This window comes from Emydura macquarii, unplaced genomic scaffold (genome assembly GCF_026122565.2).
Source record: "Emydura macquarii macquarii isolate MOO-44397 ecotype Brisbane River unplaced genomic scaffold, CSIRO-AGI_Emac_v2 contig_1477, whole genome shotgun sequence".
NCBI lineage: Eukaryota > Metazoa > Chordata > Testudines > Chelidae > Emydura > Emydura macquarii.
Genome location: NW_027131614.1, coordinates 19,429,955 through 19,456,706, shown reverse-complemented (window position 1 = coordinate 19,456,706; position 26,752 = coordinate 19,429,955). Strand labels below are relative to the sequence as shown.

At 41.0% G+C, this 26,752-nt stretch overlaps 1 pseudogene; it reads left to right on the top strand.

Annotated features, from left to right (window-relative positions):
- The first annotated feature begins 9,845 nt into the window (after positions 1-9,845).
- Positions 9,846-25,450, top strand: LOC137156851 (DGAT1/2-independent enzyme synthesizing storage lipids-like; annotated as a pseudogene).
- Positions 25,451-26,752: the final 1,302 nt, after the last annotated feature.

The window sequence follows — 26,752 nt, the reverse complement described above, 5'->3', positions numbered from 1 at the left end:
GAGCTGAGTGAGAGAAAAGGAAAATTAGGAAAATTGCCAACTCCCATTCATATATGGACTGGCACTACTCTGATATCTCTAAGGCTTTGTCTTCATTAGGAAAAAAGGCATTCTTAACTTGAGTTAGCTAACTCAGGGTAAAATCCTAGTGAAGACAAGGCAGTTTTCAGTTTTCACATGAGTTAGCAGATCGACTTGAAGAGAGGGAAGAATGGCTATGAAGACTCACTTATAGTGTCCTTGTGGTGTAAGCAGAACACTATTTATTCTTGACCATTAGGAGGTATAGGAGAGGTTCACTACCCATGATTAACTCAAAAGTGTACTTAAGACCTAATCCAAAATCCATTGAAATCAATGGAAAAACTTCCACTGACTTCACTGGGCTTTGGTTCAGGCTTTTTAGTTAAAAAAAGGAGTGATCATTGAGAATGACATTTGACAAATATTATTATAAAAAGCCTATAGAAGAAATCAATACATCATAGATATAAAATCAGTTCAATGGAAGTGAATCAACTCTGGCTCTAGCTGAAACTGTCTTTGTATCTCGGGCTTTGTATCTACCATATGTACAAAACATTAGATTTGAATGACTAACCAAGTATATTTAATATCTAGAGAGAAGACACACTGCATTTGATTTTTGTATACCTTTCTGTCTTAAATCCCACCAATCTGCCTGGAATTTTTTGTTGTCTGCCATTTCTAACAAAAACATGGAACCATGGTCAATCTACTGAAGTTAACACAGTGTGAGTATAGACATCATTTCAGTAAACAGGCTAGTAGCATACAGGCTTGGGCAGTTTTGGGATACCAGCAGCAGCTGTGCTCTCTGTGCCTTCGTTATCCTCGGGAGTGAGATATCAACTAGAATCACCACCACCTATGGAAAATAGTGGCAATGTTCAGTGCCACTTTCCTCTACTTGTACCTACAGAAATAGGGACTGAAATTGTATTATTTCATACAATTGAAAATCTTCTCCCTTCCTCTTCCCGGCTCCCCCATTCTCCCCCCAGGTGTTCCATGCTCATCGTGGTTGAGGCTGGAGAGTGGTCCTGTGTTGCTGGTATCCCGATACTTCTCAGGCCCATAGGGCAGACAACAACAAGTGGCAGGCAGGTTTGTGGGCTTTAGAAAAAGTTGTGAAAATGATGGGATGTGGCTGGCATTACAGGATGGAAAAAGTTACATGCTGGGAATTTGATGCCTACAGTCCTCTAAGACTCATTTCTACCCCACAACATGTTTCAAAAATTTCCCAAATGGCATTGTGCCAGGCAGTGGGCACATTGGGAATCCTGCCCAGTTTGCACTGACATAAGCATACCTACTAAATAAGTGTAGTGCCAACATAAGCAGCCAAGTATGCCCACGCACAGGCGATATACTAACTTTGAAGGATGTATGCCAATGTAACTAGTTGAATCAATCAAAGTTTGTAGTATAGACATGACCTAAGATAGGTTTCCCAAACCCTTTCTTAAGGCTGTGCCTACACTACAGAGACTATACCCACATAGCTATGTCAGCGTAGCTATGCCGGCATAACCCTGTTTGTAGATGCAGCGTACACCAATGGGAGGGGTGTTTCTGTCAATGTAGGAATACCACCTCCTTAAATGACAGTAGCTATATTAATGGAAGTATTCTTCCATTAACATAGCTGTGTCTACACTGGGGGCGATATTGGCATAGTTTCATCAGTCGAGGTGTGGTTTTTTTCACACCCCTGAATGATGTAGCTTTGTTGACCTAACTTTTAAGTGTACACCAAGCCTAAAATAGGTTTCCCAATCTTTCATATGCTAATAAATGCCTTAATGATCAGCTCTCCTCTGAGTCATTATTATGTGAATCACCACCCTTCTCTTTTGTATCCCTGTGACAATTAAACTGATTGCTTTCATGGTAAAGAAATGGGGAAAACTTATAATGTAATGTTCTTTCAGTGCAAATTATCAGCTGTTAACAAGTCAAACCAGTACCTGTGACCAGCCAGAGACTTAGAGCTTGTGTACACAAATTGTTAGACCTTGGCAAGATAGAGCATTTTGATCTAGTTCTCTTTGAAATGGGACTAGCTCAGAGCACATGAATGAACTGTTAACACGTCAGCAGGGTGCACACGGACAGTTATCCAGGCTATTGCAGGATATATTCATACCCTAGCTTGCCATGGTCTAATTATTTGGGTAGACAAGCCCTTAGAAGAATAAAGATCAAAGCAGAATCTTGCCAAATACAACTTGGATCTGAAGGCTTCGGTAATCGTGTAATACTTGGTAAATGTATGGATAAGGCCCTCCCCCTCCATAAGATCTGTCTAACAAATGTCTGTGATAGACATATTCTTCTGTGATGTCGCTGAAACTACTTGAGTTGTTGTTGTGTGACCCCTGAAAGTAGCAGGTGAGTCTACTCTGGTTAACTCATTGCAAGTTCTTACACAGTTAGAAATCCATTTTTGATAGTCTCTGAGCTGAGATTACCTTGTCTTTCATCCTTACCCTCAAGTGGCAAAGTGTCTTGGTGAAGACCTGAACTGCTTTGTTCTTTGAAGATATGAATGGGCACATCTAATGTCTAAGATGTGGAGAGTTGCATCCATCTTGGACGCATGCAGCTTAGGAACGAATATGGACAGGTGAATTTGTTGATTCAGATGGAATCCCATGACCACCTTAGATAGAAACCTCAGGGGCTGAATTCTTGTACATATACCCAGTGCCATCATCCCTGTTTTTGACAGTTGTGAACAAGAAGTTGCAACAAAACAGAGCTACGCCAAGGGAGTGGGAGCCAAAAGAATTGATTTATTTGGCTGCAAGGCATACTCCTCAGCAAGGCTACAGTTTTGGGTCACCAACTATTACAGACCCCATGTTTGCCTTTATTTTACACAACCACTGCCTTTTAGTATTTGTTATTAATTTTTATGTCCTAAAGGATGTAAAATATGTAAATGTTTGTCCTGTTGTTGTTTAAATTACAATATTTTTGCAATAGCCATTTGCCTAAAAAAGCAAGAGTAAAATCTTATCAAGCAAAATAAAAAAAAATTAACCTTTCTAGGTATCAGAGTTAGGCTGACTGGTCTATAATTCCCTGAGTCCTCTTTGTTCCCCTTTTTATAGATAGGTAATATGTTTGCCTTTGCCAGTCCTCTGGGACATCACTTGTCCTCCAAGTATCCTAGCATGAATTTCATCCAGTCCTGCTGACTTGAGTACATCTAATTTATCTAAATATTCTTCAACCTGTTCTTTCCCTATTTTGGCTTGCATTCCTTCCTCCTTTTCTTATTAATTATGTTGAGTATCTTGTCACCATTAAACTTTTTTGTGATGACTCAAGCAAAATCGGCATTAAATACCTCAACTTTCTTGATGTCAGCAGTTATTAGCTCTTGTTCTCCTCTAAGTAGAGGACCTACAATTTCCCTTGTCTTTCTCTTGTTCCTAATGTATTTAAAGAAACTCTTCTTATTGCCTTTTATGTCCCTTGTTAAGTGTAACTCATTTTGTGCTTTAGTCTTTCTGATTTTGTCCCTCATGTTTGTGCTATTCTTTTGTATTCCTCCTGAGCATTCATCCATGTTTCTATTTTTTTAATTCCTTTTTGATTTTCAGGTAATTAAAGATCTTCTTATGGAGCCATATTTATCTCTTAGTATTCTTCCTATTTTTCCTTCACATTGGGATAGTTTGCAGTTATGCCTTCAGTACTGTCTCCTTGAGAAACTACTAGCTCTCCTGAACTCCTTTTTCTCTAAGATTTTCTTCACATGGGACCTTAGCTACCAGTTCTTTGAGTCTGTTAAAGTCTGCTCTTTTGAAGTCCATTCCCTTATTCAGCTGCTCTTTCCTTTCCTTAGAATTCTGAAATCTATTTTCATGATCACTTTCACCCAAATTGCTTTCAACCTTCAGATGTGCTACCAATTCCTCCCTGTTGGTCAGAACCAACTCTAAAATGGCTGTCTCCCTGGTTACTTCCTCCACTTTCTGTAACAAAAAGTTGTGCCCAATACATTCCAAGAACTTATTGGAAATTTTGTGGTTTGCTGTATTATTTTTCCAACAGATGTCTGGGTAGTTAAAGTTCCCTATTATTACCAAGTCTTGTATTTTTGAATATTTCTGTTATTTGTTCTAGGAATGCCTCATCTACCTCCTCTTCCTGATTTGGAGGTCTGTAGTAGATCACTACCATGACATCACCCCTATTTTTTTACCCCTTTATCTTTACCCAGAGACTCTAACTGGTCTGCCTCTCTCCTCCTTCTGGACTTCAGAACAAGTGTATATATTCATGATGTATAATACAACACCTCCTACCTTTTTACCCTGCCTGTCCTTCCTGAACAAGCTGAACTTCTCTATACCAATATTCTATCATGAAACTTAGACCACCAAGCCTCTGTGATGCCAGTTAAGTCATAGTTTACGTACTAATGTACTAATGTTTATGTACTAATGTACTAATATTTCCAGTTTATTTCCCATCCTCCTTGCATTTCTGTATAGACAACTAAAGATGTTGAGCAGATTCCCACACTGATTTCCTTCTTGTTGCTCTTGTGACCCTATGGTAATTTTCCATGTCTCCTACAATATTTAACCCTCTGTTAAGGTCATCCTTTTTTATACTAACCTGTGGGCTTTTGTCACCTGTCCCCTTTGAACCTAATGTAAAGCCCTCCTCACTAGGTTGGCAAGTTGATGAATAAATATGCTCTTCCCCTTCTTGGTCAGGTGGACCCCATCTCTTCCCAGCAGATATGGGACAGCATCCCATGTTTGAGGACGCCAAAGCCCTCCTATCAACACCATCTGCACAGTCATGCATTCATCTCCAGGATGTGCATGTCCTTGCCTAGGTTCTTAATCTCACCTAGGAGAATGGATGAGAACACAGCCTGACTTCTTCCTAGCTCCCAGAGCCCTGAAGTCACTGCTGATCTGTTCAGGGTCAGACCTGGCAGTATTATTAGTACTCATGTGGATGAGTAGCATGGAATAGTAATCAGAAGGATGAATGAGCCTTGGCAACATTTTTGTAATGTCTCAGATGTGGGCTTCTGGCAGGCTGCAAACCTCCTAGGACATCAAGTCATGTTAGCAGATAGATGCATCTGTTCCCCTCAGAAGGGAGTTCCTGACCATCAGCACTCTATCTCTCCTTCTATTGGGTGCAATGGCCATGAACCTCCCAATTTGGGGAGCAAATGGTTCTTCCTCCTCAGTCATTGGGATCTGCTCCTCATTTCATGTCGCCAATACAACATATGGAGACCCTGGTAGGTTCCAAAGTACTTCATGTCTTCTCACAGGTCCTGTACCACTTGGTCACAGTCTCATGCCCATTCTTGCATCAAGGGTGTGTGGCTCTATCTTCTCACATCCATGTGATCACTTTATACAGTTTACATATTAAATTTACATATTTGGTTGTAAAATATAAAAAACTACATAATTTACTGTAACTTTTACTTTAAAAAATTACAATTTTTCTTCCCACAAGATGTTACAAAATACATGTATCAAATAATCGTATCACATTCATAAAACATATCTATGTCTTATCTGGTATGGACATGGGCTGTCTTTCTCCCATCAGCAAGGGAAAACAAATGAAAAACCAAATTTGGTTTGTGGGCCAGGCCTCTTGACCCCCCAAGGGGTGAAACTTCCATAGACTTGTGCATTAGGGATTTGCATTAATTAGCCGCCAGTGATTTGAGTTCCTACACTAAGCCAGGAATACAATTGCTGGCCAGTCCATAAAGATACATATAACATTTATAAAGTTGATACAATAGTCTTTGAATATTCTGTGTGTCCACAGCATATGTCACATCTCAACAATAGTCTGAATATTCCATGTTTCAAAAGCATCACATCTGTCACACTCCTAATGACTTCTATGGGAGCAGAATCAAACCCCAAATAAGTCTTCAAGTATTCTGGCCTGGGAATCAGTTCTTACAAGAGCCAGAAGAGTGAGCTCAGGGCAGCACACTTTCAGGGCTACACTGTGACATAATGGGGTACACTGCGACATCCCTTTGTCACAAACCAGTAGCTATTTAAGGATATATCTACAATTAATTTCCTCTATCAGGTTGTTTTTCTTCTTATAATCATTATTGAAGCAGCAGGTGGAGACAGGCCATAAAACAAAGGTTTGTTACATCAGGCAGGTCTTCTCTGGTTGTAGACTTCCACCTTTCTTTGCAAGTTTTAAATAACAATCATATGGAGTTGAGTGGGGGAGAAAGGAAGACAGGAATGGAACCCCTTGCCCTCCAAATTAAACAAGGCGAAAAGAAGCAAAGCTCCCCAGTAGGCAACTTCAATCCAAATAATAAAAGGAAATGGAAAGGTTCATCAAACCATTGAAGATACTTAAACCACATGATAGCAGACAACTTATTCTGACATAAAATGTTAGAGCTTGTGTAACATTAGGAACATCCGGTGGAAAGCTGATTATAGTTGGAAGTGATCTACTTTATAGAGGGAGTCAACATCACAAAATTGGTTTTTCATTTGTTTTCCCTTGCTGATGGGAGAAAGACAGCCCATGTCCACACCAGATAAGACATAGATATGTTTTGAGAAGGTGATATGATTATTTGATGCATGTATTTTGTAATACCTTGTGGGAAGAAAAATTGTAATTTTTTTAAAGTAAAAGTTACAGTATATTATGTATTTTTAAATATTTTACAATATACGCAAATTTAATCAATATATATAAACATATTGGTCATCTTTCTGACATTTTATCAAATTGTCCCAAGTCAAATGCCCAGCCTACTGCTCCCAAAGAGGCAGGGGCTACAGCTCCAGAGGAGAGGCATTTCCAGTACAAGGATCAGAACTGTTGATGTACTCCTCAGGGGTGTGGATTTTTCCCACAACTGAGTGATGTAGTTATACTGATCAAATCTCCTAGTGGAGACCAGGCCTGAACCAGTGCAAGCCTGTGCTTAGAAAATGCCTTTGTTTCATGAGAAATAAGTGACTGTTCAACACTGATATATTTAAAGAAGGATATCTCCTATTTCACTTACCTTTCTAGTGGATGGAGTAACTGCTAGGAAAGTAAATTTTAAAGATAAACCTGCTTTAAAAAAAAATGCACCGTGACCAAATTTGAGCCCTGCACCACCCAATATATCCAACACCTGTCCATTCTGACCATACCACTCTGCACAGGGCTTGCCTTAGGAATTCAAGGAGGGTTGATGAGCAGAGCTCCCAAGTCTCATGAACCTCACATCACACTCACATATTCAGCAGCTTTGTCACACCTTCCCGCCGTCCGGCTGGGATGTCACACATGTCTTGCAGTGCCATGGAATTTCCTTGACAGTGCGTCATCCCATGCACCAGGGGATGCTGTGGCAGTGTACAGCTACAGGGAGCCAGGTGCCCTCTTTGTTTCACCTCATGCTGATGTCGGGTTCCCTGCAGGATTGCAGCCAGCCAGGCAGCGAGTGGGGAGAGGCGCCTGCATAGTGATGGCCAGTGACGGTGAGATTGCAGGCCCTGACAGTACCAGCACCTTACTCCCAGCCCCGATGCCTCACCTCCCCCACCTCACTGCTCGCAGACCCAACTGCCCTGGCACCCAACTGCCCTGGAAACCCCCACCCAACTGCCCCAGCATCTCCAACCAACTGCCCTGATTCCTCCACCCAACTGCCCCAACACCCGATTGCCCCACCCCCCCATCCAACTGCCCTGATACCCCGCCATCCAACTGTCCTGACACCTCTACCCAACTGCTTCCCCGTACAACTACCCCAACACCCCCACCAACTGCCCCAGGACCCCACTCAACTGCTCCCCCACCCAGCTACCTGACAGCCCTGCACAATTCCCTGGCATCCCCACTCAATTGCTCCCCCTCCCAACTACCCTGACACCCTACTCAACTATGCATCAACCCAGCTACCCGGACATCCTCACCCAACTGCCCCAACACTCCCACCCAATAACTGTCCCTCTACCCAACTTCCCTGACACCCGCATCCACCCAGCCCATTTCCAGACACCCCCTCCCACCACCCAAATGCCACACTAGATAACCCCACCCACCACCAGACACACCCAACTGTTCCAACAGACACTTTCCCACACACCCAACCCAACACCCCCTCCTCACTGCTCCAACAGACAACCCCATCTATCCCATCCACCACCAGAAACCCACATCTATCTGCTTGGACACCCACCCCCCACCCTGCCCACCACCCCCACCCATTTGCCCCAACACCCACCATCACACACAGCCCTACCCAACTGCACAGACACTGCCAACACAGTCTGCCCCAACAATCCCCACCCAACTGCCTAACTCCACCAACACCCAGAGGCCACTCAAGACAATCTGCCACCCTACACAAAACTTCACTGGGCCACCCCCTCCCTCTCCTTCTCCTTCGTAGGCCTACAGCAACAGATTTGGCCTGGCTACCCTTCCATCATGACAGAGGGATAGCCAGGCAAAATTTGAGTGAGTAGCATTGCAACCTGACACACGGGGGTCACAATATCACTCAAATTTGGCATGGTCATCCCTCCATCATAATGAAGGGGTGTTTGCGCCAAATGAGCTGCCCTAGGCAACTGCCCAGAAATCTGCTGCCCTACACAGCTGCCTAGTTTGCCTACAGCTAAAGTGGCCACTGCCAGCACCCTCTACCCAACTGCCTAATGGCCCCAAAACCCACCAGTCAGCCCACTTACTGCCCCAGGCACCCTTCACCCAGCCTGTCCCAATACCCACACTGCACCCATCTGCTCAAGACACCATCCACCCAGCCTGTCCCAACACCCTCACCCACCCAAATGCCTCAGTCATCTGCCATCGAGCCCATGACTAGACAATCCCCCCTACTGTCCCACCACACCCAACTGTCCCACTACCCCAACACTCCCCTGCACAATTGCCTCAGGCATTTTCCCACTCAGCCCATTAACCTCCCACCTACCAAACTGCCCCAAAACTCTCCCACCCAGCCCACAACCAGCATTCTTACACTCCAAACAACTGCCCCTCCAAACTTCCAGTAATCTTAGCATTGTCCATTCCTTTATTTGCTTTTCTCACAGCTGTCTCCCACACTTCCCATGCATGTGACTCCATCCCCAAACTAAATCTTAAGACTATTCATTACTTTCTCTTTCAAAACCCTCTTTAAGACCCACTTCTGTGAAAGCTACAAGAAATTACCAACTAATAAGGATAGGTTGAGGGGCATTAAAGTATAGTTGATATGTACTTATCTATTATTTTTAAATAACAAAATCCTATGTATATAATGTATATAAAAATGGAACATATTTTGATAGTATTTCTTCCTCCATCCTTTGTATGTCACTTGTAATCTTAGGCTCTGATCCTGAGAACACTTATGCACACCTTTAACTTTAAGCATGTCTGTATTCCTGTTGAAGTCAAGCATATATTTGTGGGATCAGAGCCTTGGACTGGAACCTGCTTGGAACAGAGATACTGTCTTAATATTTTTTTACGGTGCCCAGTACATTGACAGGTGTCTCTGAACACTATCATGATATAAATAAAAAATAACATATTTACATGTAACCATAATATTAGCCATATATCAAAGTCCTAGTTTATATAGGACAGTCAGTTAATGTTAAGAACACCATTTAAATTAAATGAAAATGTGTGTAACTTCTCTGCTAGCAGTCAGAATAAAGGATAATGTCATCTTTTCCTAGTGGAAAAGCTAAGAAAGCTGCCTTGACTATGAAGAGTTTCTGACTTAGTTTGTTTCATTCTCTTTTTAACAGGAGATGCTAAACAGAAGTAAATCCAGTATTTCAGAACAGAAATTTGTAAATTATACAACCTATCTGACTTACATGTTGGAAGAATTGAGTGATCTGAAGTACTCTAAGGCTATCTGGATTATGTGTTCTACTTCGTGTTGCTGTTAATTACACTTATAATGCTGTTTGCACTTCATGTCGTTCTGTTTGGTGTTCTCTACCTTTCCAGTCTTCTCCTTCATGTTTACAAGAGAAAGAATGACTTAAAGGGGAATTATTCCAGCAAATTATGGGACAATGGCAGGCAAATGGTGGTAACCCTCTGGGACTTGTATGGAAAATTATGGCATGGTAAGCAAGATTTTTTCTTTAAACATGAATCCAAGCTCTCTTAGATAAAGTGAAGGCACTAAAGGAAACCCTGGTTCCCCAAGCAAAACACTAGCTGGGTACTTCATACCCCGTTTTGCCATGCTGGTGGCTTGTTTAACTATTCCAGAACAAGTTCACTGGCTGATTCACTGTGAGAAGGTCTTTTTTATGATAAAAAGGATCGATTGTTAATTCCCTGTCATTCACGCAGACCCTGTGTTCCAAATTGATGCTTCTGAGGTGGACCTTACGGATCTCTTGTCTTAAGCCTTTCAGCTTGAACACCCACTGCTATATTTGAATTGAAATCTCTTTCCCTGAGAAACTAAATATTACTGAACTGAGAAGAAGCATTTAAGGCTATGGTATTCTTCAAGTACTGTCTTTTAAAGACAATTTTTACAGATTGTGCCCCATTGCACTAGCTTAATATTACAAAGGACACCAATTTTTGGGTGATCTAGTGGCATGTAGCTTTGCAGTTGTATGCCTTCCAGGTGCAGGTACAGATATCTTGGTGAGATTGCTTATGGGGAGTAGAACTCCAGCCTTTCAAGTGGGGAGGTATGTAATGAGTGGTACAAACCCTTTGGGCCCCAAAGAAAGATGCTCTTGGACCTGGTTCACCCCACCAACCCCAGTTTCTGTAAAAAAAGTGAGGCAATATACACCTAAAAGATCTTCCACCAATAGATCTATTAGCATCCCCTTGATGAATGGTTAATCCCCCAGATCTTGTTCATGATTCCCAGAACTCCAGGTCTCTTAAGCATATACCTTTTCTAACCCAATGGTCTCAGGGTCATCGTCATGTTTCCTCTCTTTCCCCACTTCACTGAATCATAAAGACAAGAGCCCATTGAGCAGATGCCTTTATAATTGCTATTGTGAAGCCAAGACAGCTTTGCTGTGCAGATTTATGTTCCTCTGTTACAGAGTTTCTTTGGTAACAATGTCACTTTATAATCAACGCTACCTTGATATTAGTGACATGGCAAATGAGAAGTTAATCTTTGGTGCAGTTTTATTTGTAATTTCTTGCTTGTATCTAGAGAGGAACTTATGTTAAATCACTTATACAACTAATTGCACTTTGTGTACTTGACAGGTTATGAGCTTCATGGTGTGGAAAAAATCCCAGAAGGACCAGGGCTTATTGTTTATTACCATGGAGCCACTCCTATAGACTATTTGTACTTTATGGCTAGATTATGTAGCCAGAAAGGCAGGCTCTGCCATTCAGTAGCCGATCACTTCACCTTTAAAATACCAGGTAAAGTACTTTTATTGTACTGGGCAGGAGTAGGGGGAGAGGGAGGAGAGTTAGAAATATTTTAAATTCAAGGCTACTTGGTGAAATTCATTTATTAATATTAGAGATACATGCATTAATATAGGCATTCAGGTTGCTACCCAGTGTGTACTACAAAAAATAGTGTAATTTCAAGTGTTTGAGAAAATCTGAGGTCTTCTGAAGTTCATAATCGCTAGAGGCTCACAGATTTCCAAAAACTTTACATGTGGCATTAACATAAAGAAGAGGCAGTGTCCTTTCTTCCGTTCAGTATCCCATTTAGTATTTTTGGTACGTTTAAGGCTGTTGTAAGTGAAAAGAATGCATTATTGAACTAATTTTATTATTGACTCTTTCAAATTTGTAAACTAATATATAACCTTTTCTAATAAATAAACTTTCTTTATCAGCATGATAAAATGTTATATTCTACTTACGTAGAAATGTGTCCTATGTGTCAGCATTCCTCCCCATAAGACATCTGTCCTCCAAGTGTACATATTAACTGTTCTATTTCTATTCTACATAGGTTTTTATACTGTGCTCATCACTGTAGTATCTGAGTGCCTTCCAGTAGTGCGTTAAGCCATGTAACTACACATCAGTCACATGTTTTTTGTTCTCTCATCCAGAGGGAGAAATGTGTGCAGCAGAGTGTCTTGTTTTGGTAGGGTGTGACTATTTTAAATATATATATATATATATATATATATATATATATATACACACACACACCTGTTATTATGTGTTTATATTAGAGAAGGTAAGGTCAAAGGGCACCTTGCACCTGTAGTGATGAGGTTTATAGGAGTCCTTAGTTCCTGGGGAATTCATTCCAAAGTCTTGGACTGCCTCCAGAAAAAGTTCTGTCTCCTACACAGATAAGCTTTACTTTTGCTGTTGAGATTTCCATTGTGCCAGAGGAGTGCAATCGTCGGCTATAGTCTTCGTCCTGGAATTTTAGATGGTCTTTCACATATCCTGGACCCAGGTCATGGAGTGCTTTGCAGATAAGGACTGAGACCTTGAACTTGATTCAGTATTCTATGGGAAGTCAGTTTAGAGAGCGGAGGACAGATTTGATATGGTCCCAGTAGCCTATGTTGCTGAAAAGAGGCACTGTGGCATTTTGTATTAGGGGGAGTTTCTTAAATGCTGAAGATTTCATGTTCAGCTATACCGCATTGCTGTTAGCCAGCCATGAAATGATGAAGGCACGAATAATTGAGGCCAGGTCTTCATAGAATCATAGAACTGTAGGGCTGGAAGGGACAAGGGACCTTGTGAGATCATCAAGTCCAGCCCCCTGTGCTGAGGCAGGACCAAGTAAACCTAGACCATCCCTGACAAGTGTTTGTCTAACCTATTCTTAAAAACCTCCAGTGATGGGGATTCCACGACCTCCCTTGGAAGCCTATTCCAAAACTTAATGATCCCTATAGTTTAAAAGTTTTTCCTAATACTTATGTGACCTGTCTGTGCCTAGGGTAGCGACCCGAAAATGCCAAGGTCAAGGCAGGCTGCAAAAGGACAACAGATTCTCCCAGCATTTGTGGGTGACACTGAAGTCAGACTTCCCAATCAGCCGCAAACAATACTTCTGATTTCCCACACTGGTTATCAAGAGGCTAAAACAAAATATACACAGCCCCCTTTACTGCACTTCAGTCTCTGGCTCCTACTCAGCCACTAGGTCTAGTAAAGAGATATGTTATTTAAAACTCTATGCTCTTTACCAAAAAGGTTCTCCCGACCCCAAAGGGCCAGTCACATTACCAGGTCAATATAAGTTTGAATCTTACTCAAAATACCATTCTCCCAGGCAATCTTTTAGTAACTAAAAACTAAAGATTTATTATAAAAGGAAAGAAACAAACTGTAGGAAAAATGTTAAATGATTAAAGCAATCACATACATACAAATGATTGGAAAGTCCATATATATCAGGTTTCCAGTAGAATTGTGGAGTTTGCAGGCTTGTATAGTCCCTCTGGTGTACATCCAGTACCTGGATGGGTCTCAGTCCTTTGATTCACAGTTTCAGTTGTGGATGAGTTGATCCAGCGGTAGTGAAAGATGAAGACTAAAGACTGACTGAAGACAAAATGAATGTGGAGCAGCTGCCTTTTATGTCACTTGGTCTTTGCCATGCTGCTTGTGGAGATTTACAGAAATAAGATGGAGTCCAGGGTCACATGAGTAAGTCCTGGTGACTCATCAGGTATACACCTGGCTTCTCCCCCTGTACCTCTGAGTTTTCTTAATGGGCCATTAATCAGGCTAGTGCTGCAGCCATCCTGTCTAGGGTGTCACCCTGAAACACACAGCACAAGTTGAAATCCAAATATATCAAACTTCTAATACAAATATGACACATACACATAAACAATATCATCATACTTAGCAAATTATAACCTTTCTAATGGTACCTGACATGGTCTATCTCTTATGAATTATTGTAAATTTGTCATATGGATGTTAAATAATATAATAAATGGTCCTCCTAATCCAGCCAGCATCACAATCCAATTTAAATCTCCCTTGCTGCAGATTACTTCATTACTTCTTGTTTTACCTTCAGTGAACATGGAGAACAATTGATCACTGTCCTATTTGTAACAGTCCTTAACGTATCTGAAGGCTATTACCAGTTTCCTGCCCCTGTTTTTCTCAAGACTAAACATATCCAGTCTTTTTAACCTTTCCTCGTAGGTCAGGTTTTCTAAGCCTTTTATCATTTTTACTACTCTCCTCTGGCCTTGTTCTAATTTATCCACATCTTTCCTAAAGTGTGGAATCCAGAGTTAGACACAGTTATCCAGCTGAGGCCTCACCAGTGCCAAGTATTGCGGGACAGTTATCTCCTGTGTATTACATATGACACTCCTGTTAATACACCCCAGGATGATTTAGCCTTTTTTGCAACTGCATCACATTGTTGACTCATATTCAATTTGTGATCCACTAAAAACCCCAGATCCTTTTCAGCAGTACTACTGTCTAGCCAGTTATCCCCCATTTTATAGTTGTGCATTTGATTTTTCCTTCCTTCCTTAGTACTTTGTACTTGTCTTTAATGATTCATCATGTTGATTTCAGATCAATTCTCTAATTTGTCAAGATTGTTTTGAATTTTAATCCTGTCCTTCAAAGTGCTTGTAACCTAAAGTTTGGTGTCATCTGCAAATTGTATAAGCGTACTCGCTATTCCATCATCCAAGTCATTATTGAAAATCCACCCACCAGGATGGGACAGAGTTTCCTACTCAAGTGGAGCTGGTAGAAAGCATTACTTACAGAGACTGCTGTGTAAAAGCTCAGCCCCGTATGAGGAATCCAACAGTATTCCAGGGATAGCGCTCTTGCATGCACATTCAAATCTTTAACATATAAGGCCAGATTCACCCCTCGTGTAAGTCTTTGGAAACCAACAATAATGCAGTAGGGGTTAACTTATCTGGTAATTTTTTTATGGATGTGTGACACGCTGTACCCCATGTACACACTAATAGTGTGATTTGTATATCATTCATGTTCACCCTTATAGTGTAACAGGGCCAGACCTGATGGCTACAGGAGAGTAGTGGAGGGTATCTATATTAGCCCCAGGATTAACAAATCCTTGTTCCCTGGGTGATTCAGCTGGGGCTACTCCAGGGCAATTAGGCCAATTAGGCCATCTGAAGCCAATAAGGGAGCTGGCCCCAGCAGTTAAAAGCTCCCGGTCAGACATGGGGGTAGCTGAAAGGGAGTTAAGAGGCACGGCGTGGCTAGACTAGGAGCAATTGCTGTTGCTACCACAACCCAAAAGTACCGGAGGCAAGGGGGAGCCTATCCAGGCACGGCCAGGGATCCTAGGCACAGAGGCCCCCCCTGCTCCCAGCCAGCCACATTGCTGCATAGCTGAAAAGGGTGCAGGACCCATGGAAGGACAGAGCAGGCTGCCCTTGCCACACTGTGTATTGTCTGATGCAAAGTATGTCATGTAAGGTGTTTTTGGAACGCTCATGATATTCTGAACATTATTGTTATGGTAGCATGTTTCCTGTAATGTCATGCATATGTACAGATACGAAATTCTGCTATGCCATATCCCCAAATGTGTGTCTCACATGGCTTGAATAGATGCAGACACACACAAAGCTGAGGTTCTACAGCTCGCAGAGGCATGCACACAGGAACAATGGATTGGCCTGAGCACCTGTGAGCACTTTGGCTCAAGTGGAAGAAATCATACCTATTGCCGAACATGGCCAACCACCTGACCCCAGGAGGTCGAGGAAACTTGTTAAAAGAAAGAGGCATTTTTGTCTCATGGCTCTACCTTGGAATCCATCTTCTAAGCAACACCAAGGACTGAAAATCTGCCCACGGGGGGGGGGGGAGCTTGACTGAGAGATTGCAGCCAGCCTGTGTGGTAAACTAACATCACAGACTGATAAGATACTGAAATATTAATCTTAGTTTAGGATGTGAGTTACCTTTTAGTTGATTGTGACTGACTCCTTGACTCATTATTAATCTCTTGATTTATATTAATCTGATTTATATTCACTTAAAATCTTGCTGTAGTCAATAAACTTATTTGTTTGTTTATCTAAAACAGTGCATGTGGATTGAGTGTGTGCAGAGACTGTACTTAGCGTGACGGAGCTGGTGCATATCAATTTCTTTGATAAATTGACAGACAAACATAAATGAGCTTGCAGGGTACAGCACTGAACCCTGTAAGATGACCGTTCCCAGGGTTGCATCAGGGACTGGAAGTGTTTGCTGAGAGTCTATCTCATGAGTGGCTGGCCAGAAGCGCTCCTTCACTAGGTCAGGGACTGATTACTTGCAGGAGGCTGGGTGTGGGCTGACCTAGGAGTGGGTGGTTCACGCAGCAAAGTGGAGTAAGACAGGGCCCAGGAGTGAGGAATGGGATGACAGTTACACACCAGCCCAGATTGCAGGGGGAGAATGTCACAGTATGTCAGCACATTTTCTGGAATAGGTATATTTCAAAGTTTCTTGTATTGAATCTTTCAACTGATGTTCAAAAAGACACCAGCTTGCATTGGGTATGGCTGCACACTACCAAATTCCTCTGGTGGTATTTCATCCATCTTAGCTGTTTTATTCACTGTAGGGCAAAGGCTCCCTTGACAGTAACCTTGTCCATCATGCTATAGTATACTGTACTATACCATGTAAATTCTTATACTGACATGACCACCAGAGTATCTCAGTACCTTCCAGTTGTACATTAAGTGGTGTGACTAACATCACTTGTAGTTTGTCACGTTTGTTCTCACGCTCTTTTCAGGGGGAGAATTTTGTGTGCAGTGTAGTGTTCTGTTGCAGTAGGGGGTTTTGTTATTTCTTTTTTTTTTTTTTAAATGTACACACACTGCTATGTGTTTATATTAGATAAAGCAAAGTGGAAGAAAGGCACCTCATACTTGGTGCTGAAGATGGTGAGGTCCGTGATGGTCCTTAGTTTCTGTGGGAGTTCATTTTACAGTCTCAGACCAGCCCTTGAGAAAACCTGGTCTCCTGCACAGATGAGCTTTACCTTTATGGGAGAATGTTTCATTGTGCCTGAGGAGTGGTGTTGTCTACCACGGTCTTCAGTTAGGCCATTGAGCTCCTTGAAGATAAGAATTGAGACCTTGAACGTGACTTGATATTCTATGGGAAGTCAGCATAAAGAGTGGAGTATAGGTTTGACATGATCACAGTAGCCCAGGTTGCTGAGGAATTGTGCTCCAGCATTCGTACTAGCTGAAGTTCCCGATAGGACGGATGGCTTCATGCTCATGTTGTAGCCAGAACTTTGCTATAGTTTGAAAGTGCAAATGCATTTCCATACAATGGTGGCTGACCAATTGTTAGACTTGATGCTGTTGACTATAATAAAATGTCTTGTTTGATCGATATTTAAAGTATAGCCATTTGAACAAAATTTGATGAATGTGAGAAGTAAAGGAGCAGATTGTATGGACCATCAGTAGGTGGCTTATTTGATTTGTCTCTGTTACCTACTCTGGGTTTCTGGCCATCCCAAGTACTGATGTCTGGAGAAGAGACTCCCAGTCCACATAGCTTTCCAGTTTTATATATTTGATTAATTAAACTAAATAACTAAACAAAAATCAAATAAAATAAAATACAAACAAATCAAAATAAGATGAATCAGGTTAATATCAATTGATCAATCTAATTATCAGGTTAACTAATGTCAAATACAATAATTCCTTACCAGCTTTATCTAATAATTTGGGAAGGTGGCAGATCTTTTTTAGCTATCAGTCCCCAAAATAACAGAGTACTATCAATCTCAAGGCCAATTGATACCAATATTACAATAAAAAGCTATGTTAAAAGAACATTAAGGTTGCAAAGTCAAGCAGTCAAAAGTTAGGAAATGTCAGAATTAAGGTTGCTCGTGAAACCTTAATTTGGCCCCCTTGTGCGTATGCATTATGATAGTCTCTAATTATATGATCATATACTATTTTTCTACAAGACCTCAGCCTTATTCAGTGCACAGGATAGACTATGCTGCTCTGAAAATGAACCAGAGTTGTGTATGCTATTGGTTATAAGACCCCAGCCCCATTTGTTGCAGATGTTGGAAGGTGTGTTGTGAAAGAGGCAGGGGACTGCAGAAAGAGAAAGGACGGTCTCATGGTTAAGGCAGCTGAATATCATTCTGAAGAATTAGATTCTATCCCTGCCTCTGCCACTGAATTCCTATATGATTCTGGGCAAATCATTTAAACCAAACTTTTCACAGGGGATCACTAATTTTGTGTTCTGCATTTTCTGCGTGCCCAACTTGAGACCCTAGGACTGATTTGAAGAAGTACTGAGCGTTCACAGGTGCAACTGAAGTTAATGGGAGCTGTGGTCTGAACATACAAAATGGTACAGAATGCTAAATACTCTGAAAAATCGGGCCCTATCTGTTTCAAATTGGGCACTTTACTGGACACTTTGGAGATTAATTTCTCTGTGCCTCAGTTCCTCATCTGTAAAATGGGGATAACAATAGTCCCTCATCTCACAAGATTATTGTGAAGATATATTCTTCAAAGTCTGTGAAGCACTCAGATATTAAAGTGATTAATGTCTATGATGGGTGTACAAACGTCACACAGGCCAAGTGAGGATTAATGAACTGCCCTAGGCCGGGGCGGTCAGCTGTACCTCAACCTTCAAGGAATGGGACGGCCTAAAAGGGAGAACCACAGCTCAGGCAGTGGCATATCTGGGAGGATAGCATCTCCCAGAGAGGAGTTTGGTTGAGAGCCAGGATTGCTAAACTATTACTTCCTGCTGAATCCCTCTGAGGGGAAGGTGGGCCGGATGCAGAAATGATTACTTTGGCACTATTACCAGTGATACACCTGTGGGGGCTGCACAGGTCTATGACCTGCCAGTGGCTTCCTGAAGGCCTGCTGTGTGTTTGGTTGTTTTCCTTTGGATCTTTGATAGCCCAGGAAGGAGTGGACTTCTGCGGAGGCTGAGCCTCCCACACTCAGACCCATGCTGTTGACCTCCCAGGCATCGCTGACCAGAGGCTGTCACACTCCAAGGGGGCACTATGGAAGACCAACACCAATGGCAGTACCATGAATTTTCCCAAGGGCTTTTTTATAATGTTGTATTCAGAGCAGGGGCTGAAGAATGCATGATGAACAAGTCATGGGGCCATGAATTGAATGATGAGACGGCTAAAACAAAATACTGAATAATTACCTATCCAGTGAGCATGGTCCATTGTGCTCTGAGTGAAAGCCCCTATGGAAAAATAGTGTGTGGTCATGTAATTAGAGACTGTATCATAAGTATACTCATGGTGTGGGGCAAATTAAGGTTGCAGAGGCATACGTAAGTGTGGCATTTCTTTATTAGTGCTTGACTTTGCAAACTTAGCATTTTTTGTATGTAATTCCCTAAGGTTTTAAAAATACACAATTAAAAATCAATAGAAATTTCATCCTGAGTCGTCAAATTCTGCACATAGGTCATTAGCATGGTTGGATCTACAGATCTATAGTGCAGACTTCTGCCGCTTGAGCTAACAAAGTAACTGATAGCAGTAGCAGGTTGTCATCCTTTAAGTGGACAAGCCACTAGATGGAAATGAGACATTCTGCCAGGGGGGTTTAGAGATATTTACTGAGAGCAGAGAAATATTGAGTCAAGAATTTTACATTTCAGTCCAGGTGCTGGTGATTACAGATCCTTCTGCCCCTAATCTGAAAGCTTCTATTTCTGTCCCCTCCAGCCTGGCCCTGTCCCAGCTTCTCCTCCACCTCCCAGCCTGTTTCAGTCCTCCCTCCTGGCTCCCTTTCCATCCCAGCTCCTGTCTGTCTCCCACCCAAACTCCTCACCCTTCTGCATCTAGTCTAGCAACTTCCTTTTCCTTCATGCTGCCTGAACACCAGCAGTGGGAGATTGAGAGCACAGGACAGACAATATCCTTGCCTTCAATTCCAATCCCTAGCAACACAACAATTGCCTGTAGCTCACGTGAGCAGCTACAGGAAGAGTTCTGCTCAGACCCAGGATGGAGAATGCTAAATAGCTCTGAGGGGATGCTGCACATGCAGTCAAGTCAGCTTGTGGCATCCTACTCACTTTCAGTCATTCATGCACACAAAGGAAAATCCCTTGTTATTATGACTAAGCAATAGTTCTCTTCCACATACAGGCATTTAACTTCTCTCTTTATAATCTGGTTGTCAGTGACTATCAGCAATTCAACTTTATCAAAATTCCCTAGCACACAAATCTGGGTGAAAGGTTAGACTAATGCTACCAGAGAAAAAGATTTGTTACTCCTACAAATCATGATTTTGGAGTTCAATTTTCATATGCAGGCCTATCTGTTTCACGTAATGTTTAGCCACAGTATTTTTTTAATGTGAAAGCAGTTCTTTATGTAAAGTGATCTAATATTCCATTATAATGTAAACTGGACACATTTCTTACAGGTATTAAACTGCTTTTAGATATTTTTGGTGTGATGCACGGTGGAAGAGAAGAATGTGTTCAAATTCTGAAGAATGGCCACTTACTGGGTGTCTCGCCAGGCGGAGTTCGAGAAGCGTTCTTTAGTGATGAAAATTACAACCTCTTGTGGGGTAATCGCAAAGGGTTTGCTCAAGTGGCTATAGATGCAAAAGTGGTAAGTGCCACCTGCATGTATAAACAGACATACTTTCTGTCTTAAACATGTGATCTAAAGACTAACAAAATAGTTGTTTTCAAGTACATTTTATAAGATAACGGATTTCTCTTGCTCTTTCTGTGTCAGAGGGTGCTGCTTTAGCTATACTGCAAGCAGCGCTGCCTAAGCTGTTTTCATGGTCTCTCACTCACAAACACACACACTGTTTCTTTTCCACTACACGAGCCTTTAATCCTTGCTTTCCAAACAGTACTGGACAGAGCACAGGTGTACAGCAGAAGGATCCACTCACAAAGCTTTCTTCACACTGTGACCTTTTCAAGGTTGCCTGTTCCTACCAAATATATATCCACCCAGTTTCTGAACCAATTGTCTCATTAGCCCAGCAATTACCACAAAGGATCAGTAATTCCCACTAGGAACATATTAATTGACTCCAGTCAAACCTGCAGCCTTCTTTCTACTGCAGTAATTTCAGTGACCAAGGTGCTACAGCCAGCACTCAGTCACACTCAGATCACAAGATGTGATGTAAGTAAAGTCAAACTCAGTTAACATTTTTTATTTTCATAATACCAAATGTGAACAGAGATAGCAACATATCTTGAAAAATATACAACCATAACTCTGTGGCAAGCAAAATAGCAGTCTTGTCAAACTCTGAGACTGCTCTTGTGTATATAAGGTATTATAATAGAGCACTTCAGTGTTTCCATTGATGGTCTCTAACAAAGTAATATATTATTTACCTGTAAAGCAATAGTCTCATTTGTTGCAAGTTGAGTCACACACACACAAAAGTTAGACTGCATATATCAAAACCTTGTTAAATAAAAACCTGCATAAAATGCCTTCATCTACTGTTATCTCATACCACTATGCAGCTTTGGAAGAAAATACTTCCTTTAGCAGAATACTTCTTGCACAAGAAGCATAGCAAAGTTTACCTGCTCCTAATAAAACAGCACTGTGGAGAGTATTATTTTGTCTGCTTCAGTCAGAGTCCCTATCAGCAGTCAATAGGGAGGCTAACCAACTAAGGGCAGAGTAGTGGATAGGGAGTAGTGGATATTATGAAGTTCTCTTTTTTCTCTCCCTCCCACCTATATCGACTCTTCTATAATTGCATGTACAGGTTTCCTTTAGGACTTTTGCTTCATTTGGTTTGCCAACCTGCAAGATTTTGCAGCCAATAATATATATGGATTTTTTTAGCTTGCTAGTCTTGACATTTTAGGCAAAAACATAAAAAAACCAAACAGACAAACAAAACTTATCAGGATTGTGTCTCTGAAGCAATCTCTTTGGAAATGGTTCTGCACTATTTATGGAATCTGTTCTTTCTGCTTCTAAATGTTATGCTGATACCAATGTTGTTTTAGTGTTTGATGTGTACTTTGGGACCCTATACAACTCCCCTTAAGCTAATGGAAAGATTCTTATTGAGAATCTCCACATTTACCTGAGTAAGAGTTAGATCAGGCCCATGGTACATAACCAGTTGTAGTTTTTCTAAGCAAATACATGACACCCTTCATTTACTAATCAAAACTTACCATTTTCATTTCAATGTAGTGAGATGGAAACATTTGCTATGATCATGTGATATAGATGGAAAGCCCCTCTAGTTCAGGGATGAAGAATTTTAAAAAAATTAAACTGAAATGTTGTCCAAATCCTCACCTTTTTTCTCTTTTATTAGCCCATCATCCCTATGTTCACACAGAATCTTCGGGAAGGATATAGGACACTTGGAAAAATATGTAAGCGATAATCCATATGTATCCACTCAAGTTTAGAATTTTTTCTTATATGTGCAATATCTGTTGTATGTCAGAAATACACTTGTAAGTCTATGGAGACTTCTGTTCTGTTTTAATTGTGCTACCTGATTTTTTAGTGTATAAATTAGGGTGCGCACCAAATATGCATGAGGTAAAGCAAGGGAAAGTAGAGGGCTTGTTTCCCCCCTGACCTCCCCCCAGATTCTATGCCCTGCAAATTGTCTTGCCTATTTTGTCATGTCCTTGGTAAAATGCTCATCACTTTGCAACCAAGAATCATTTGGATTCAGTGACTCAGCTAGCTTCTAACCTCTCTTTCACCATTTACATTTTCTTTTTAATTCCAGGGTCATTTCGGTGGCTTTATGAACGTTCTCGATTGCCAGTCGTTCCTCTATATGGAGGGTTCCCAGTCAAATTTCGCACATATATTGGAGATCCCATTCCATATGATCCAAATGTAACTGCTGCGGAGCTAGCTGAAAAGGTAATTTGATACTCTGAATAGTAAAATCTCCAGTATTCTATATTTAAATTGTTGCCTTTCAAGGGTAAAGGACAAAAATAAAATATTTGTTGGTTTTTATAAAGTAAAACTGTCTTATAGTCATCAGTTACATAGTGAACTGTTGCCCCCTGACAGACATCTGTAGTTGTACTTAGTAATCTGTTGCTTCCATTGGCTCCTGACCTCATTGTCTTAAATTGTCATAATTCTTCGTAGATTTGTACATTGTTTTAATTAGAGTTGGTAAAAAATGTATGATGCAACAGTTTTGTGACAGAAAATGCTGATTCAACTAAATCAAAAACTTTTGCGGGAATGTAATTGATTTCATGATAATTTTGTAAAAAATTTTGAAAGCACTTCATTTTGTCTTGATTGTTTATATATATATATATATATATACACAAATATTTTGATACAGTTGTGCTGATATTTCTAAAAAAAGTTTCTGGAAATTTTTGTTTTGCAGGAAATTTTGAAACTTTTAGTTTTTTCATTCCAATTTGGGACAAAAGTCAATTTTGAAATGAAGTGATTTCCTTTAGAATGGAAATTCTGAATTTCAACCAGCTCCAAAATTAATCTCAGAACCCTCCTCCCACCTACTGTCCCTCAGTAATTTACACCAGAGGTTTCCAAACAGTGATCCATGGAGTACTTGCTGGTTATTTATGGAGAGCTAGCTAGTCACAGGTGCTGGTTGGACTTGTTACCAGCTTCTAAATTGCATTGAAAGAAGTAAACATTACATTAAAAGCTTTCCCAATTTCTTTTCCATGAAGTGTGTTATCTGGTTGCAAAAGAGAAGGAAGGTGATTCACATAATAATGACTCAGAGTGAAACAGAGTCTTTGAAGCATTTATTAACATATGACCCACCCTATGAAAGGGTTTGGAAAATATATTTTGTACTATTCAGTAGAGTGGGAAGTGTGATGCAAAGACAGTCAGTTTTAGAGAACAAGGGGCCAGCCCCACTTATGCAATAATGAATTAGCTGCTTCCCAGGCTGAAGGGTGGAGATAAGGAAGCCAGCTGATATTTTGCTAAACACCCAGGCCTTATAAAAGGACTGAGAGACATGAGTCTGAGACTGGAACTACACAGGCAGAAATAGGTAAAATAGGTAATAACAATTCAGTCTATATGGCACATATTCTATTTAAATCCTACCTCTGAACCTCATGAATACATAGCAGAGCCCTTCAAAATGTGTAGCAAAGGACCAGAATCTATAGTCTCTTTTTGCATTAAAAATATAGGGTGTCATATGTCTGAAAATGATAAACATTTTTCAGTGTCTGTATAGCTGTTAATGTACAGACCTACTGAATATCCAGCATTCCCAATCTTTATTGTCTAACAGTAAGTTTCTTCCTTAAATATCTCAGCTTTTCCACCCTGGCTGCCTCTTCTGCAAGGGGAAAAACTCCCTGATAAAATCTGATCAGCCACTACCTAATCCTTCTTCAAATCCCTCCTTAAAACTCACCACTGCCACAATGCTTACAAAAGCCAGCCTGCAAATCATAGCTAATCAGGCATCAACCTATGACTATTATTTTTCTCCTATCCTTTTCTTATACCCTTCCTATAAACCCAATTTTTAAAAAACAGCCAAACCTACAATATACCTAACTGTAAGCAAAGATGAGCCAATTCTTCATGATATTAATTTGGCTGTGTGGCATATCCTCATCCATTGCTCTTCATGTGTTTATCTCTTTAGAGAGTAAGCAGGGCAAGGGTTATCTCTTCTTTTGCTTGTACAGGTCTCAGTAAAGACTGGGGTCTTTGCATACTATCATAGTATAAATATTTACTACTATTAAACATGACTCTGACAATAATGTATATTCAAATTATTTGTTGTATGGAAGTAAAAATTGTATCTTCTCTTCATATAGTTAGTAAAATCAGTACAGATATGGTCTTCTCCCCTCCCGGCTTTCCTAGTTTCCCTTTATTTAGTTTCTTCCTCCATTCTTTCCCTATGTTGCTTGCTTTGCGACCGGACGAGAAGCTCACATACATAGCTAACACGGCATGAACAGAATATAGGCCCCAATCCTGCAGTGAGTTCCCTGAGAGCAGCCCCCATTGCCGGAATGGGATCATAGCCAAATATTTAGCTGCTAAAAGCCTCCAGTATATGAAATACTTTCTCAGCATGGGTTTTAAAGGACCTTGAGAGGAATTCCTCCCCTCCTAACAGTATTTTTCACAGACTATTAAATATATGTATCTTTACCATGATAATAATTCTGTGAGCTGCAATATTCATATAAAGAGGTAAAACTCTGTTTCTTCCTTTCTTTCCCTTAACAGGCAAAGACTGCAATCCAATCTCTAAGAGACAGGCACCAAAAAACACCAGGAAATATACTAAGAGCTCTATTAGAACGATTTGATAAATATCAGAAGGATGACTAGTATGTTTAAATATACTGAAACATTACACATTTGGTAGCAATAAAAGATCTTTAAAACTGCATGTTACTGTAACTTGTGATTTTTTTAACAAAAGCATTATCATTAATTCTTCAATAATTATTGCTGTCTCATCTTATGTGCTCCAGACATTATTAGTACCTTTTCTGCCAGCAGAAACAGGCTAAAAAATTTTTTGTGATGTTGATTTCCCCATAGTAGATAACTTCCAGCTGTAGTTGGTTTTCTCTCTTTGCTAAGGGCTTGTCTACACAGGGAAATAGCTATTCCAGAAAAGCTCTACTAGTAGACACTCTATTTTAGAATAAAAGTCACCTTGTTTCAGAATAATTTGTGTGCTGAGTGCTAAATAAGTGTGGCAGACTAAATTTAGCAAGAATGTTTGATCAGCATTACTGATTACTGCAGCATGTGACAAAGTGGGTTGCAGCCCATGAAAGCTTATGCCTACAGAAATTTAATTTGTTAGTCTTTAAAGTGCTACAGGACTCTCGTTATTTTTGCTATATACAGACTAACATGGCTACCCCCTGAGACAACTACAGAACATCTAAATTAGAAGGACGTGATGTGAAGGTGCATCTCTTTGGCAAGGGCTCCCAGATGCATGTGCTGTGGCCTATGCATTGAAAGAGTGTAGAATATGCTCCCTTCTGTGTGCTGACCAGCTGCCCTGTCTCAGGAGGCTAGTGCTGATGTCACCTTGGAACTGCCATTGCATCCTCTCAGTGCCAGAGACGGAAATGAGCCAAGCTCAGCATGCTGAAGTGGGGGCAGCTCCTCCTCCAGCCTTGTGCACCCGTTAAAGGGCTGAGCACTATCTAACTCAAACCATGGAGGAAGGAAAAATAAAAGTACACAAATATATGAACAGAGGAGAGGCAAACAGTAGTTTGCCTGGGATCTGGCCGAGAGGAGCCCAGGTGAGTGCTATGTGAGGGGAGCTGTGTTGTGTGCTAGAGGGGTGAGTATCTGAGAGACCATTTGTGTGACTGGTGCAAGTTACAGCTGACTGTATGTGTATTGTGACTGGTTCATTGACAGGGACTGTTTGGCAGTTGACGGTGTGTGTGATTGATTGAAAAGTGTGAATTGGGAATGCTTTGTTCCAGGTGGGCCTTGAATGGTTGATTGCAGAGGGAGGCACTGAGGCAGGGCAACTGCTTCGAGTCAGCAGCCTTATAAGAAGCAGCCAGTTGCGAACCAAGTGAGCAGCAAACCAAAGGAGTTCGCCTGGAGGGAGAGCCCACAGCAGGTTTTTTGCCTTTCAGACTTTTCTGAGCAGAAAATACAGCATCTAAAGAGGCTCTCAGAGGAAAGATATGGAAAGTGAGCAAT